At 49.1% G+C, this 14860-nt stretch overlaps 1 non-coding gene and 1 pseudogene across 1 annotated transcript; one reads left to right on the top strand and one right to left on the bottom strand.

The window, feature by feature from the left end:
- LOC137314528 (zinc finger protein 585A-like) overlaps positions 1-14860 on the top strand; it is a 915457-nt pseudogene that overhangs the window by 181600 nt on the left and 718997 nt on the right.
- On the bottom strand, positions 10801-10872 carry trnag-ucc (transfer RNA glycine (anticodon UCC)). The gene has a single exon. It is a non-coding gene; the product is annotated as a tRNA-Gly (tRNA).

Raw genomic sequence — 14860 nt, 5'->3', positions numbered from 1 at the left:
TATAAACAGCGCGGAGAGAGCGAGACCAGAGCGGGGATATAAACAGCGCGGAGGGAGTGAGACCAGAGCGGGGATATACACAGCGCGGAGAGAGCGAGACCAGAGCGGGGATATAAACCGTGCGGAGAGAGTGAGACCAGAGCGGGGATATAAACAGCGCGGAGAGAGTGAGACCAGAGCGGGGATATAAACAGCGCGGAGAGAGTGAGACCAGAGCGGGGATATAAACAGCGCGGAGAGAGTGAGACCAGAGCGGGGATATAAACAGCGCGGAGAGAGTGAGACCAGAGCGGGGATATAAACAGCGCGGAGAGAGCGAGACCAGAGCGGGGATATAAACAGCGCGGAGAGAGTGAGACCAGAGCGGGGATATAAACAGCGCGGAGAGAGTGAGACCAGAGCGGGGATATAAACAGCGCGGAGAGAGTGAGACCAGAGCGGGGATATAAACAGCGCGGAGAGAGCGAGACCAGAGCGGGGATATAAACAGCGCGGAGAGAGTGAGACCAGAGCGGGGATATAAACAGCGCGGAGAGAGTGAGACCAGAGCGGGGATATAAACAGCGCGGAGAGAGTGAGACCAGAGCGGGGATATAAACAGTGCGGAGAGAGTGAGACCAGAGCGGGGATATAAACAGCACGGAGAGAGTGAGACCAGAGCGGGGATATAAACAGCGCGGAGAGAGTGAGACCAGAGCGGGGATATAAACAGCGCGGAGAGAGTGAGACCAGAGCGGGGATATAAACAGTGCGGAGAGAGTGAGACCAGAGCGGGGATATAAACAGCGCGGAGAGAGCGAGACCAGAGCGGGGATATAAACAGCGCGGAGGGAGTGAGACCAGAGCGGGGATATACACAGCGCGGAGAGAGCGAGACCAGAGCGGGGATATAAACAGCGCGGAGAGAGCGAGACCAGAGCGGGGATATAAACAGCGTGGAGAGAGCGAGACCAGAGCGGGGATATAAACCGTGCGGAGAGAGTGAGACCAGAGCGGGGATATAAACAGCGCGGAGAGAGTGAGACCAGAGCGGGGATATAAACAGCGCGGAGAGAGTGAGACCAGAGCGGGGATATAAACAGTGCGGAGAGAGTGAGACCAGAGCGGGGATATAAACAGCGCGGCGAGAGTGAGACCAGAGCGGGGATATAAACAGCGCGGAGAGAGTGAGACCAGAGCGGGGATATAAACAGCGCGAAGAGAGTGAGACCAGAGCGGGGATATAAACAGTGCGGAGAGAGTGAGACCAGAGCGGGGATATAAACAGCGCGGAGAGAGTGAGACCAGAGCGGGGATATAAACAGCGCGGAGGGAGTGAGACCAGAGCGGGGATATACACAGCGCGGAGAGAGCGAGACCAGAGCGGGGATATAAACAGCGCGGAGAGAGCGAGACCAGAGCGGGGATATAAACAGCGCGGAGAGAGCGAGACCAGAGCGGGGATATAAACAGCGCGGAGAGAGTGAGACCAGAGCGGGGATATAAATAGTGCGGAGAGAGTGAGACCAGAGCGGGGATATAAACAGCACGGAGAGAGTGAGACCAGAGCGGGGATATAAACAGCGCGGAGAGAGTGAGACCAGAGCGGGGATATAAACAGCGCGGAGAGAGTGAGACCAGAGCGGGGATATAAACAGTGCGGAGAGAGTGAGACCAGAGCGGGGATATAAACAGCGCGGAGAGAGCGAGACCAGAGCGGGGATATAAACAGCGCGGAGCGAGCGAGACCAGAGCGGGGATATAAACAGCGCGGAGAGAGCGAGACCAGAGCGGGGATATAAACCGTGCGGAGAGAGTGAGACCAGAGCGGGGATATAAACAGCGCGGAGAGAGTGAGACCAGAGCGGGGATATAAACAGCGCGGAGAGAGTGAGACCAGAGCGGGGATATAAACAGTGCGGAGAGAGTGAGACCAGAGCGGGGATATAAACAGCGCGGAGAGAGTGAGACCAGAGCGGGGATATAAACAGCGCGGGGAGAGCGAGACCAGAGCGGGGATATAAGCAGCGCGGAGAGAGTGAGACCAGAGCGGGGATATAAACAGCGCGGAGAGAGTGAGACCAGAGCGGGGATATAAACAGCGCGGAGAGAGTGAGACCAGAGCGGGGATATGAACAGTGCGGAGAGAGTGAGACAAGAGCGGGGATATAAACAGCACGGAGAGAGTGAGACCAGAGCGGGGATATAAACAGCGCGGAGAGAGTGAGACCAGAGCGGGGATATAAACAGTGCGGAGAGAGTGAGACCAGAGCGGGGATATAAACAGCGCGGAGAGAGCGAGACCAGAGCCGGGATATAAACAGCGCGGAGGGAGTGAGACCAGAGCGGGGATATACACAGCGCGGAGAGAGCGAGACCAGAGCGGGGATATAAACAGCGCGGAGAGAGCGAGACCAGAGCGGGGATATAAACAGCGTGGAGAGAGCGAGACCAGAGCGGGGATATAAACCGTGCGGAGAGAGTGAGACCAGAGCGGGGATATAAACAGCGCGGAGAGAGTGAGACCAGAGCGGGGATATAAACAGCGCGGAGAGAGTGAGACCAGAGCGGGGATATAAACAGTGCGGAGAGAGTGAGACCAGAGCGGGGATATAAACAGCGCGGAGAGAGTGAGACCAGAGCGGGGATATAAACAGCGCGGAGAGAGTGAGACCAGAGCGGGGATATAAACAGCGCGGAGAGAGTGAGACCAGAGCGGGGATATAAACAGTGCGGAGAGAGTGAGACCAGAGCGGGGATATAAACAGCGCGGAGAGAGTGAGACCAGAGCGGGGATATAAACAGCGCGGAGGGAGTGAGACCAGAGCGGGGATATACACAGCGCGGAGAGAGCGAGACCAGAGCGGGGATATAAACAGCGCGGAGAGAGCGAGACCAGAGCGGGGATATAAACAGCGCGGAGAGAGCGAGACCAGAGCGGGGATATAAACAGCGCGGAGAGAGTGAGACCAGAGCGGGGATATAAACAGTGCGGAGAGAGTGAGACCAGAGCGGGGATATAAACAGCACGGAGAGAGTGAGACCAGAGCGGGGATATAAACAGCGCGGAGAGAGTGAGACCAGAGCGGGGATATAAACAGCGCGGAGAGAGTGAGACCAGAGCGGGGATATAAACAGCGCGGAGAGAGTGAGACCAGAGCGGGGATATAAACAGCGCGGAGGGAGGGAGACCAGAGCGGGGATATACACAGCGCGGAGAGAGCGAGACCAGAGCGGGGATATAAACAGTGCGGAGAGAGCGAGACCAGAGCGGGGATATAAACAGCGCGGAGAGAGCGAGACCAGAGCGGGGATATAAACAGTGCGGAGAGAGCGAGACCAGAGCGGGGATATAAACAGTGCGGAGAGAGCGAGACCAGAGCGGGGATATAAACAGTGCGGAGAGAGCGAGACCAGAGCGGGGATATAAACAGCGCGGAGAGAGTGAGACCAGAGCGGGGATATAAACAGCGCGGAGAGAGTGAGACCAGAGCGGGGATATAAACAGCGCGGAGAGAGTGAGACCAGAGCGGGGATATAAACAGCGCGGAGGGAGGGAGACCAGAGCGGGGATATACACAGCGCGGAGAGAGCGAGACCAGAGCGGGGATATAAACAGCGCGGAGAGAGTGAGACCAGAGCGGGGATATACACAGCGCGGAGAGAGCGAGACCAGAGCGGGGATATAAACAGTGCGGAGAGAGCGAGACCAGAGCGGGGATATAAACAGCGCGGAGAGAGCGAGACCAGAGCGGGGATATAAACAGTGCGGAGAGAGCGAGACCAGAGCGGGGATATAAACAGTGCGGAGAGAGCGAGACCAGAGCGGGGATATAAACAGTGCGGAGAGAGCGAGACCAGAGCGGGGATATAAACAGTGCGGAGAGAGCGAGACCAGAGCAGGGATATAAACAGCGCGGAGAGAGTGAGACCAGAGCGGGGATATAAACAGCGCGGAGAGAGTGAGACCAGAGCGGGGATATAAACAGCGCGGAGAGAGTGAGACCAGAGCGGGGATATAAACAGCGCGGAGGGAGGGAGACCAGAGCGGGGATATACACAGCGCGGAGAGAGCGAGACCAGAGCGGGGATATAAACAGCGCGGAGAGAGTGAGACCAGAGCGGGGATATACACAGCGCGGAGAGAGCGAGACCAGAGCGGGGATATAAACAGTGCGGAGAGAGCGAGACCAGAGCGGGGATATAAACAGCGCGGAGAGAGCGAGACCAGAGCGGGGATATAAACAGTGCGGAGAGAGCGAGACCAGAGCGGGGATATAAACAGTGCGGAGAGAGCGAGACCAGAGCGGGGATATAAACAGTGCGGAGAGAGCGAGACCAGAGCGGGGATATAAACAGCGCGGAGAGAGTGAGACCAGAGCGGGGATATAAACAGTGCGGAGAGAGTGAGACCAGAGCGGGGATATAAACAGTGCGGAGAGAGCGAGACCAGAGCGGGGATATAAACAGTGCGGAGAGAGCGAGACCAGAGCGGGGATATAAACAGTGCGGAGAGAGTGAGACCAGAGCGGGGATATAAACAGCGCGGAGAGAGTGAGACCAGAGCGGGGATATAAACAGTGCGGAGAGAGTGAGACCAGAGCGGGGATATAAACAGCGCGGAGAGAGTGAGACCAGAGCGGGGATATAAACAGCGCGGAGAGAGTGAGACCAGAGCGGGGATATAAACAGCGCGGAGAGAGCGAGACCAGAGCGGGGATATAAACAGTGCGGAGAGAGCGAGACCAGAGCGGGGATATAAACAGCGCGGAGAGAGTGAGACCAGAGCGGGGATATAAACAGCGCGGAGAGAGCGAGACCAGAGCGGGGATATAAACAGCGCGGAGAGAGTGAGACCAGAGCGGGGATATAAACAGTGCGGAGAGAGTGAGACCAGAGCGGGGATATAAACAGCGCGGAGAGAGTGAGACCAGAGCGGGGATATAAACAGCGCGGAGAGAGTGAGACCAGAGCGGGGATATAAACAGCGCGGAGAGAGTGAGACCAGAGCGGGGATATAAACAGTGCGGAGAGAGTGAGACCAGAGCTTGCTCTGAGAGCGAGACTCTGAGACCAGCGGCAGAGTTCAAGGTGACGTCACCAGTCAGAAAGTGACGCGGCACAGGGGAGGCAGCTGATTGGTGAGTAGGTTCAGGTGAGTATTTCTACCATTTTACTGTAAGTAAAGTAATAAGAAAGGGAAGATCTGCAGGTTTTATAGCAGATAGTGTTTTTTTTTTAGTGAACCTAGGTCCCTAGTATAGTTAACATTTTCTAATTTCAACGTAATTTAAAAGGGCTAACTAAGCTAAGGCAAGTCATGGCAGCAGACCTCGCACCCGTGATATGCTCCTCCTGCAAGATGTGGGAAGTCATGGACACTACCAGTGTCCCTGCCGACCATGTGTGCGGGAAGTGTGTCCACCTGCAGCTACTGACCGATCGTATCTCGGAGCTGGAGCTGCGGGTGGACTCACTGTGGAGCATTCGCGATGCAGAGAAACTCGTGGATAGCACGTTTAGCGAGTTGGTCACACCGCAGGTAAAGGGTATACAGGCAGGAAGTGAATGGGTGACCATCAGGAAGAGTAAGAGATGCAGGCAGGTAGTGCAGGGGTCCCCTGTGGCCATCCCCCTCTCAAACAGATATGCCACTTTGGATGCTGTTGGGGGGGATGACTTATCAGGGGAAGGCAGCAGCAGCCAACTTCCTGGCACCACGGGTAGCTCTGCTGCACAGGCTGGGAGGAAAAAGAGTGAAAGAGATATAGTGATAGGGGACTCAATTGTAAGGGGAATAGACAGGCGTTTCTGCGGCCGCAACCGAGACTCCAGGATGGTGTGTTGCCTCCCTGGTGCAAGGATCAAGGACGTCTCGGAGCGGCTACAGAACATTTTGGAGGGGGAGGGCGAACAGCCAGCTGTCGTGGTGCACATAGGCACCAACGATATAGGTAATGAGGTCCTAAAAGCAGAATATAGGGAGTTAGGAGGTAAATTAAAAAATAGGACCTCAAAGGTAGTAATCTCAGGATTGCTGCCAGTGCCACGTGCTAGTCAGAATAGAAATAGGAGGATATTTCAAATGAATACGTGGCTAGAGGAATGGTGCAAGGGGGAGGGATTCAAATTCCTGGGACACTGGAAACGGTTCTGGGGGAGGTGGGACCAGTACAAACCGGACGGTCTGCACCTGGGCAGGGCCGGGACCGCTGTCCCAGGAGGAGTGTTTGCTAGTGCTGTTGGGGAGGGTTTAAACTAAAGTGGCAGGGGGTTGGGAACCTGAGCAGGGAGAGAGAGGAAAGCGTAACAGGAAGGGACAGAAGGTATGGAGTAATAGGTAAAGTGTTAAAAAAGGAAAAAGCAGGAACTAAGCGTCACAAAACAGATTTGAAAGTTCTTTATCTGAATGCACGTAGCATTCGTAACAAAATGGACGAGTTAACGGCACAAATAACTACGTATGGGTATGATCTTGTGGCCATTACAGAAACATGGCTGCAGGGTGACAACGACTGGGAATTAAATATGCCAGGGTATTTAACAATCAGGAAGGACAGGCAGGAAGGAAGGGGAGGTGGGGTGGCTATGTTAATAAAGGAAGGAATCACTGTAATACAGGTAAATGATATTGGGACAAAGCATCAAGATAATGAAACAGTTTGGGTGGAGATAAGGAATAATAAGGGAAAAAAACATTAGTGGGCATAGTATATAGGCCTCCTAATAGTTGCAACTCTGCTGGAAGAAGTATTAATCAGGAAATAGTCGGGGCATGTAATAAGGGAACAGCTATAATTATGGGGGATTTTAATTATCATATTAACTGGACAAATCAAATTGGGCAGAGCAGCCTTGAGGACGAGTTCATTGAGTGCATCAGGGATGGATTTCTTGAGCAGTATGTAACTGATCCTACTAGGGGGCAGGCAACCTTGGACCTGGTCCTGTGAAATGAGTCAGGATTAATTAATAATGTCCTCGTTAAGGATCCCCTTGGAACGAGCGACCACAACATGGTTGAATTCCATATCCAATTCGACGGTGAGAAGGTTGATTCTCAAACAAGCGTACTGAGCTTGAATAAAGGAGACTATGATGGTAAGAGAGCGGAATTGACTAAAGTGGACTGGGAACATAGATTAAAGGGTAAGACGGTACATGAGCAGTGGTGTTCATTTCGGGAGTTATTTAACAACTTTCAAAATAAACATATTCCACTGAGGAAAAAAGGGTGTAAAAGAAATGACAGCCATCCGTGGCTAAGTAAAGAAATCAAGGATAGTATCCGACTAAAAACAAGGACATATAAGGTAGCCAAACTTAGTGGGAGGATAGAAGATTGGGAATTCTTCAAAAGACAGCAAAAAGTAACTAAAGGATTGATTAAGAAAGGGAAGTTAGATTATGAAAAGAAATTAGCAAAAAATATAAAAACAGATAGCAAGAGTTTCTATAGTTATGTAAAAAGAAAAAGGGTGGCTAAGGCAAACGTAGGTCCCTTGGAGGATGAGACCGGGAAATTAATGGTGGGAAACATGGAGATGGCAAAAATGCTGAACAAATATTTTGTTTCAGTCTTTACAGTAGAGGACACTAAGAATATCCCAACACTGGACAAACAGAGGACTCTACGGGGGGAGGAGCTAAATACGATTAAAATCACTCAGGAGATGGTACTCAGTAAAATAATGGGACTCAAAGCGGATAAATCCCCTGGACCTGATGGCTTCCATCCGAGGGTCTTGAGGGAAGTGGCAGTAGGGATTGTGGATGCTTTGGTGATAGTTTTCCAAAATTCCCTGGACTCAGGAGAGGTCCCGGCAGATTGGAAAACTGCTAATGTAACACCGTTATTTAAAAAGGGTATTAGGCAGAAGGCTGGAAATTATAGGCCAGTTAGCTTAACATCTGTGGTGGGTAAAATTTTGGAGTCTATTATTAAGGAGACAGTAACGGAACATTTAGATAAGCATAATTTAATAGGACAAAGTCAGCATGGCTTTATGAAGGGGAAGTCATGTCTGACAAATTTGCTTGAGTTCTTTGAGGATATAACGTACAGGGTGGATAAAGGGGAACCAGTGGACGTAGTGTATTTAGACTTCCAGAAGGCATTCGACAAGGTGCCACATAAAAGATTATTACTTAAGATAAAAATTCACGGGATTGGGGGTAATATTCTGGCATGGGTGGAGGATTGGTTATCGAACAGGAAGCAGAGAGTTGGGATAAATGGTTCATTATCGGACTGGCAACCAGTAACCAGTGGTGTTCCACAGGGGTCGGTGCTGGGTCCCCAACTCTTTACAATCTATATTAACGATTTGGAGGAGGGGACCGAGTGCAACATATCAAAATTTGCAGATGATACAAAGATGGGAGGGAAAGTAGAGAGTGAGGAGGACATAAAAAACTTGCAAGGGGATATCGACAGGCTGGGTGAGTGGGCGGAGATTTGGCAGATGCAATATAATATTGGAAAATGTGAGGTTATGCACTTTGGCAGGAAAAATCAGAGAGCAAGTTATTTTCTTAATGGCGAGAGACTGGAAAGTACTGCAGTAAAAAGGGATCTGGGGGTCCTAGTGCAAGAAAATCAAAAAGTTAGTATGCAGGTGCAGCAGGTGATCAAGAAATCCAACGGAATGTTGGCTTTTATTTCGAGGGGGATAGAATATAAAAACAGGGAGGTATTGCTGCAGTTATAGGTGAGACCGCACCTGGAATACTGCATACAGTTTTGGTCTCCATACTTAAGAAAAGACATACTTGCTCTCGAGGCAGTACAAAGAAGGTTCACTCGGTTAATCCCGGGGATGAGGGGGCGGACATATGAGGAGAGGTTGAGTAGATTGGGACTCTACTCATTGGAGTTCAGAAGAATGAGAGGCGATCTTATTGAAACATATAAGATTGTGAAGGGTCTTGATCGGGTGGATGCAGTAAGGATGTTCCCAAAGATGGGTGAAACTCGAACTAGGGGGCATAATCTTAGAATAAGGGGCTGCTCTTTCAAAACTGAGATGAGGAGAAACTTCTTCACTCAGAGGGTGGTAGGTCTGTGGAATTTGCTGCCCCAGGAAGCTGTGGAAGCTACATCATTAGATAAATTTAAAACAGAAATAGACAGTTTTCTAGAAGTAAAGGGAATTAGGGGTGATGGGGAGCGGGCAGGAAATTGGACATGAAGCTGAGTTCGGATCGGTCAATGCCCTGTGGGTGGCGGAGAGGGCCCAGGGCCTGTGTGGCCGGGTCCTGCTCCTACTTCTTGTGTTCTTTCGATTTGTGGTTGGGATCAGATCAGCCATGATCTTATTGAATGGCGGAGCAGGCTCGAGGGGCCGATTGGCCTACTCCTGCTCCTATTTCTTATGTTCTTATGTTCTTATAAAAGCAAAAGGATCTTTCACCCAACGCTTTTCCTTCAAATTTTCAAATCCCTCTGCAGGGAAGTAGCGACTAAAATGGTCAGACAGAGCAGCGAGATGCAACTGTGTGACTCATTTCATTTCATTCCCTTTTTCTTCATTGATGCTGTTCTCCTCAATGTGTTGTAACAGTGTGAAGCAGTAAATGAGCTCCGCTCCCATTTCTGAGCATAACTCTTCAAAAACCCTGCAGTTCAGTGAGCTTCCTTTAATGAAAAACCCCTTCTCATTCCAAGCCATTATAGAGAGTGCGGTGCCCAAAACTGAGCACTGAACTCTAAATGATGCCGAACCAGAGCTCTGTATAACGGTGACATAACTTCCACTGCTTTTTATTCGAATTCCCTTGAGATAAAGATCAAAATTTAATCTCCATTTTAATATTTTAGTAATCACTTTTAGTGATTTCTATACTTGGATCCCTAAATCGCTCTCCTCCCCCACATTTCCTAGCTTCTTGCCATTTAGAAAATACACTGATCTATCGTTTTCAGGTCCAAAGGGATGACCTCACACTTCCCCACGTTGAACTCCATCTGCCACAGTTTCACCCACTCACTTCATCTATCAATGTCCCTTTGCAAATTTCTGCTCCCATCGACAATGTTTACTGTGCTACCTAAATTGTCGTCAGCACACTTGTAAATAAAGCTCTCTGCATAAGAACATAAGAAATAGCAGCAGAATAGGCCAAATGGCCCATCGAGCCTGCTCCGCCATTCAATAAGATCATGGCTGTTCTTCGATCTCAACTCCACTTTCCCGCCTGATCCCCATATCCCTTGATTCCCCTCGAGTTCAAAAATCTATCGATCTCAGCTTTGAATTTCACTCAACGACTGAGCATCCACAGCCCTCTGGGGTGTAGAGAATTCCAAAGATTCACAATCCTTTGAGTGAAGTAATGTTTCCTCATGTCGGTCCGAAATGACCGACCCCTTATCTTGAGACTATGAGCTCGAGTTCTTGACTCTCCAGCCAGGGGAATCAGATTCTCAGCATCTACCCTGTCAAGCCGTCTAAGAATTTTATACATTTCAATGCGATCACCTCTCATTCTTCGAAACTCCACCGAATATTGGCCAATTTTACACAATATTTCCTCATACTACAATTGCAGCAAGACCTCCTTACTCTTATATTCCAACACCCTGACAATAAAGGCTAACATATCATTTCCCTTCCTCACTCTCATTAGACCCTTGGTAACTCAGTATTTCCAGCATGTTTTTCCTCTTTTCCTTCTTTAGGGAAAATAAATGAAGGTTGAAAACATTTTACTTTAATTACACCCGATTATGTTTTGGAAACAATATCCAACTGAGCTGCATCAAATTCGATTGTAAACTTCAGAGTTTCTGATTGAAATAAACTAATAAGAACACTTAATTGCGATGGCCGGGAATCGAACCCGGGTCAACTGCTTGGAAGGCAGCTATGCTCACCACTATACCACCATCGCTGAAAATAACCAACAATAAAATATTTCCCAAACATCAGATCCTGAACAGACACTGCAGGCTGTTGGATTTTGTTCTTCATTTTCACTGGTTTCTGACGGATCCTTTCTCGCTCTGTTGCAGTTCCTGTTTCCGCCCAGTAGATTTCGCCAACCCCCAATCAATGGAAATTCCACACCAGCCAGTAATTCTTCACCTGATATCGGACTGAAGAGACAGTCGATACCTGCAATACTTGACCAGCTGGAAATACATTTTACCACAGCTCACATCAGCCATTGAGTAAAGTTAAATAATTACATTAAATCATTACAGAGACCTGACTACCAACTGGGCAGGAATGGCAGCTTAATATTCAAGTCTATAAGATCTTTGGAAAGGACAGGGAAATAGGGAAAGGAGGAGGAGCAGCAATATTACTAAAGGACAATATTACAGCAGTTCAAAGATAGAATATCAGTGAGGGTGAGCGGGCAGTGTAAACACTCTGAGAGAGACCCATCACAAGTGTCCCCACTGTACTCCTCCAGAAGGTAGAAGAAGGGCGAGTGCGGGAGGATTTCTTCATTCTTTGTGAAAGTGTTTGTGAGATTGTGGAAATGTCTGGAAGAGGAAAAACCGGCGGTAAAGCTCTGTCGAAGGCCAAGTCTCGCTCAACTCGGGGCGGACTGCAGTTCCCTGTTACCCGTGTTTAAAGGCTCCTGCGAAAGGGGAACTATGCTGAACGTGTGGGTGCCGGAGCCCCGGTCTATCTGGCTGCTGTGCATCGAGTATCTGACGGCTGAAATCCTCGATCTGCCCGGCAACGCGGCCCGGGACAAACAAGAAGACCCGCATCATCCCCAGACACCTGCAGCTGGCCATCCGCAACGACGAGGAGCTCAACAAGCTGCTGGGACGGGTGAACATCACTCAGGGTGTTGTCTGATATCCAGGCCGTGCTGCTGCCGAAGAAAACCAGCATTGTGAGCTCCAAGAGCAAGTAAACCGGCCAAGGCTTAATCTGATAACCCAAAGGACAGGACCAACCTGATTGAAATCTTTGAAGAAGGAACAGAAAGTGTAGACAAGTTTAATGCAGTAGAGGTGATATATTTGGATTTTCCGAAGGCCTTCTATAATGTACCACATTGTAGACTCATGGCTAAGTTCAGAGCACGTGGAGTCAGGTCAGGTGGCAGAATGGATAGTAAGTTGGCGACAAAACTGAAAGCCGAGAATAGAGGTTAAGCGTCACTACTCAGACTGGCAAAAGGTGGGAAGTGGAGTTCCAGTTGCTGGGACCACTGTTCTTCACAATTTACATGAACGATTTGGATTCGGGAATCGGAAGGACAATTCCAAAATTTGTGGACGACACCAAATTGGGGGATTTAGTTAATACAAAGGAAGAATGCATCAAAATGCAAGAGGACATTAATAAACTTGCAGAATGAACAATCAGGAGGTCACACACTGCTTGGATAATAAGAGTCTAAACGGGATAGAGGAGCAAAGGGATCTCGTGGGACAGATACACAAATTACTGAAAGTAGCGACCCAGGTTCATCAGGTCATAAAAAGACAAATCAAACACTAGGATTCATTTCTAGAGGGATAGAGTTCAAAAGCAAAGAAGTTATATTAAACTTGTACAGAACCTTGTTTAGACCAGACTTGGAATACTGTGAACAGGTCTCGTCTCCATATTATAGACATAGGGGCATTGGAGAAGGTGCAAACAAGATTCACAAGGATGATACCAGAAATGAGAGGATATTCTTATCAGGAAAGACTGAACAGACTGGGTCTCGTTTCAGTAGAAAAGAGAAGGCTGAGGGTTGATCTGATCGACGTTTTTAAGATAATGATAGGGTTTGCTGGGATAGACGTAGAGAAAATGTTTCCACTTGTGGGGAGTCCAAACCTTCAGGTAATAAATATGAAATAGTCGCTAATAAATCAAATAGGGAATTCAGGAGAAATTGCTTTACCCAGAGAGTGGTTAGAATGTGGAACTTGCAACTACGAGGAGCAGCTGAGGCAAATAACAGAGGGGCATTTAAGGGGAAGATAGATCAGCACATGAGGGAGAAAGGAATAGAAGGATATGCCGATAGGGTGAGATGAAGTAAGGAAGGAGGAGGCTCATGAGCAGCATAAACGCCGGCATAGACTAGTTGGGCCGAATGGCCTGTTTCTGTGCTGTAGTTTCAATGTAACTCGATGTCAAGGCTCTTTTCAGAGCCACCCTCTGTATCTGTGAAAGGACTGGTTACTGTGTGAAGGGAGACCCTGATATCATGCTACCAGTGTGGCTTTGAGCTGCTTTTGTCTCGTTGTGGACGAGATGAGGTATTAATGGGACTGGATTCGGGGCAGTGACCTCAGTCCGGGACTTTAAACGGTGACTTATAGACCCCAGCCCAGACATCACCAGATTTCTTGTATTTATTTAAACTACTTGCCATGCTGGGCTCATAAAGAATCACCAGAACTGCTCGACTAACCTTTCTACATCTGTGGAATTCAGCGCTTCGCTCCGTTTCTGTTCTATTTTGTTGGATTATTTACAGAACGCATCAAACTCACTGGGGAATCACTGAAATGTAACTCTGTACATAAACAAATAACAGTGAATTGCCTGGTGCCCAGGAGATCAGGAACATGACTCGCCTTTCGACCTGTTAACGAGTAAACCGTGTTTAGAGTCCACCGACCCGCTTTGGTTCCATATGGGGGATTAAACAGAGAAATCGGGAGGGGAGGAGACAGTCAGAGTGACAGAGCGGAGAGCGGCCTCTGATCTTCCAGCTCCACCTCCAGTTCTCTCCATCCGACAGTTTCAAACCGTTTATCGATAATAGAACCGAACCTCAGCGCTCCGCACAAACCCTGACAGACCCGGGCTTCATATTCAAGGATTCTCAAAACCCGAAGCTTTCAAATAAGCCCCGTTACAATGAGAAATCGTTAATATTCCTGCCTAAATACAGTCCATTCAATAACAAGTGAACTCGGCTCCTCCATTTCAGTCTGTTTCCCTGTTCTATCTCCCCACACATCCCCTCCCAGACGGGTTCAGCGTTTCACAAACACCTTATTCCAGCTTATTTGGAGAATCTCATGTGTTGGGGTTTGAGTTATGACGCGGAGTTTCTCCGCCAGTGTTACCATCTCACAGAGACTCTCGCCCTGAATCTGTGAAAAGATTATGACCATGAACTGGGACTGGAGCCGAACACATCCCGAGTTACAGTGAGGCCCGGCCCGGACATCTCATTCTCTCTATTTTATATCAGACAGTATCCCACTTTCATGTCCAGCAATAGAGAGAGGGAGAGAGAGAGACAGTATCAGTCTTACACTTCCGAACTGTGTCCAAATCACGCTCAATATCAGTATCCACCTTCATATACAGCAGCAGAGAGAGAGAGGGAGGCAGACACGGTGAGAGAGACAGAGAGAGCGGTGAGACACAGTGACAGACAGACGTTAACAGTATTAGTTCCGGACTGACCGGTAAAGTGCCGTTTTATCCAGAAAGATTGCGTTGGAGAGACAGAAGATGCAATCTGATCTCTCACTGATATTGTACAAGGGTCAGACACACTATTAATCCCACACTCAGGGACAGTAGAGAGAGGGACAGAAACAATGGGTCACATTTAACCCTCTGATGCCTGTTGTACTATCTGCAGTTTTACAGCTCAGGGCTGTTCGATATTACTCTCAGTGACCTACAGTTTCACTCCGGTTAAATTAATCTGCGACTGTTGCTGCCTGATATTAACCCTACACGGTCCCAGCAAATACACCGACTCCCACTTTCCTCCCATGTTTCTCCAGGATTGGTTTGGGAAATCCTCTCTCAGTCACACATTATAGGGGCCATTAATGAAGAGAATCCATTGGCTGATTTCACAGCCGCTCACTTTATCTCTGAAAGGCTCTTTACCATCAAAAGACCCCGAGAGAAACAGCAGGGATGGAAACATCTAGTTTCATCGT

The sequence above is a fragment of the Heptranchias perlo genome, unplaced genomic scaffold, assembly GCF_035084215.1.
Source record: "Heptranchias perlo isolate sHepPer1 unplaced genomic scaffold, sHepPer1.hap1 HAP1_SCAFFOLD_52, whole genome shotgun sequence".
Lineage (NCBI taxonomy): Eukaryota > Metazoa > Chordata > Chondrichthyes > Hexanchiformes > Hexanchidae > Heptranchias > Heptranchias perlo.
This window is presented reverse-complemented; position numbering and strand designations above follow the sequence as displayed.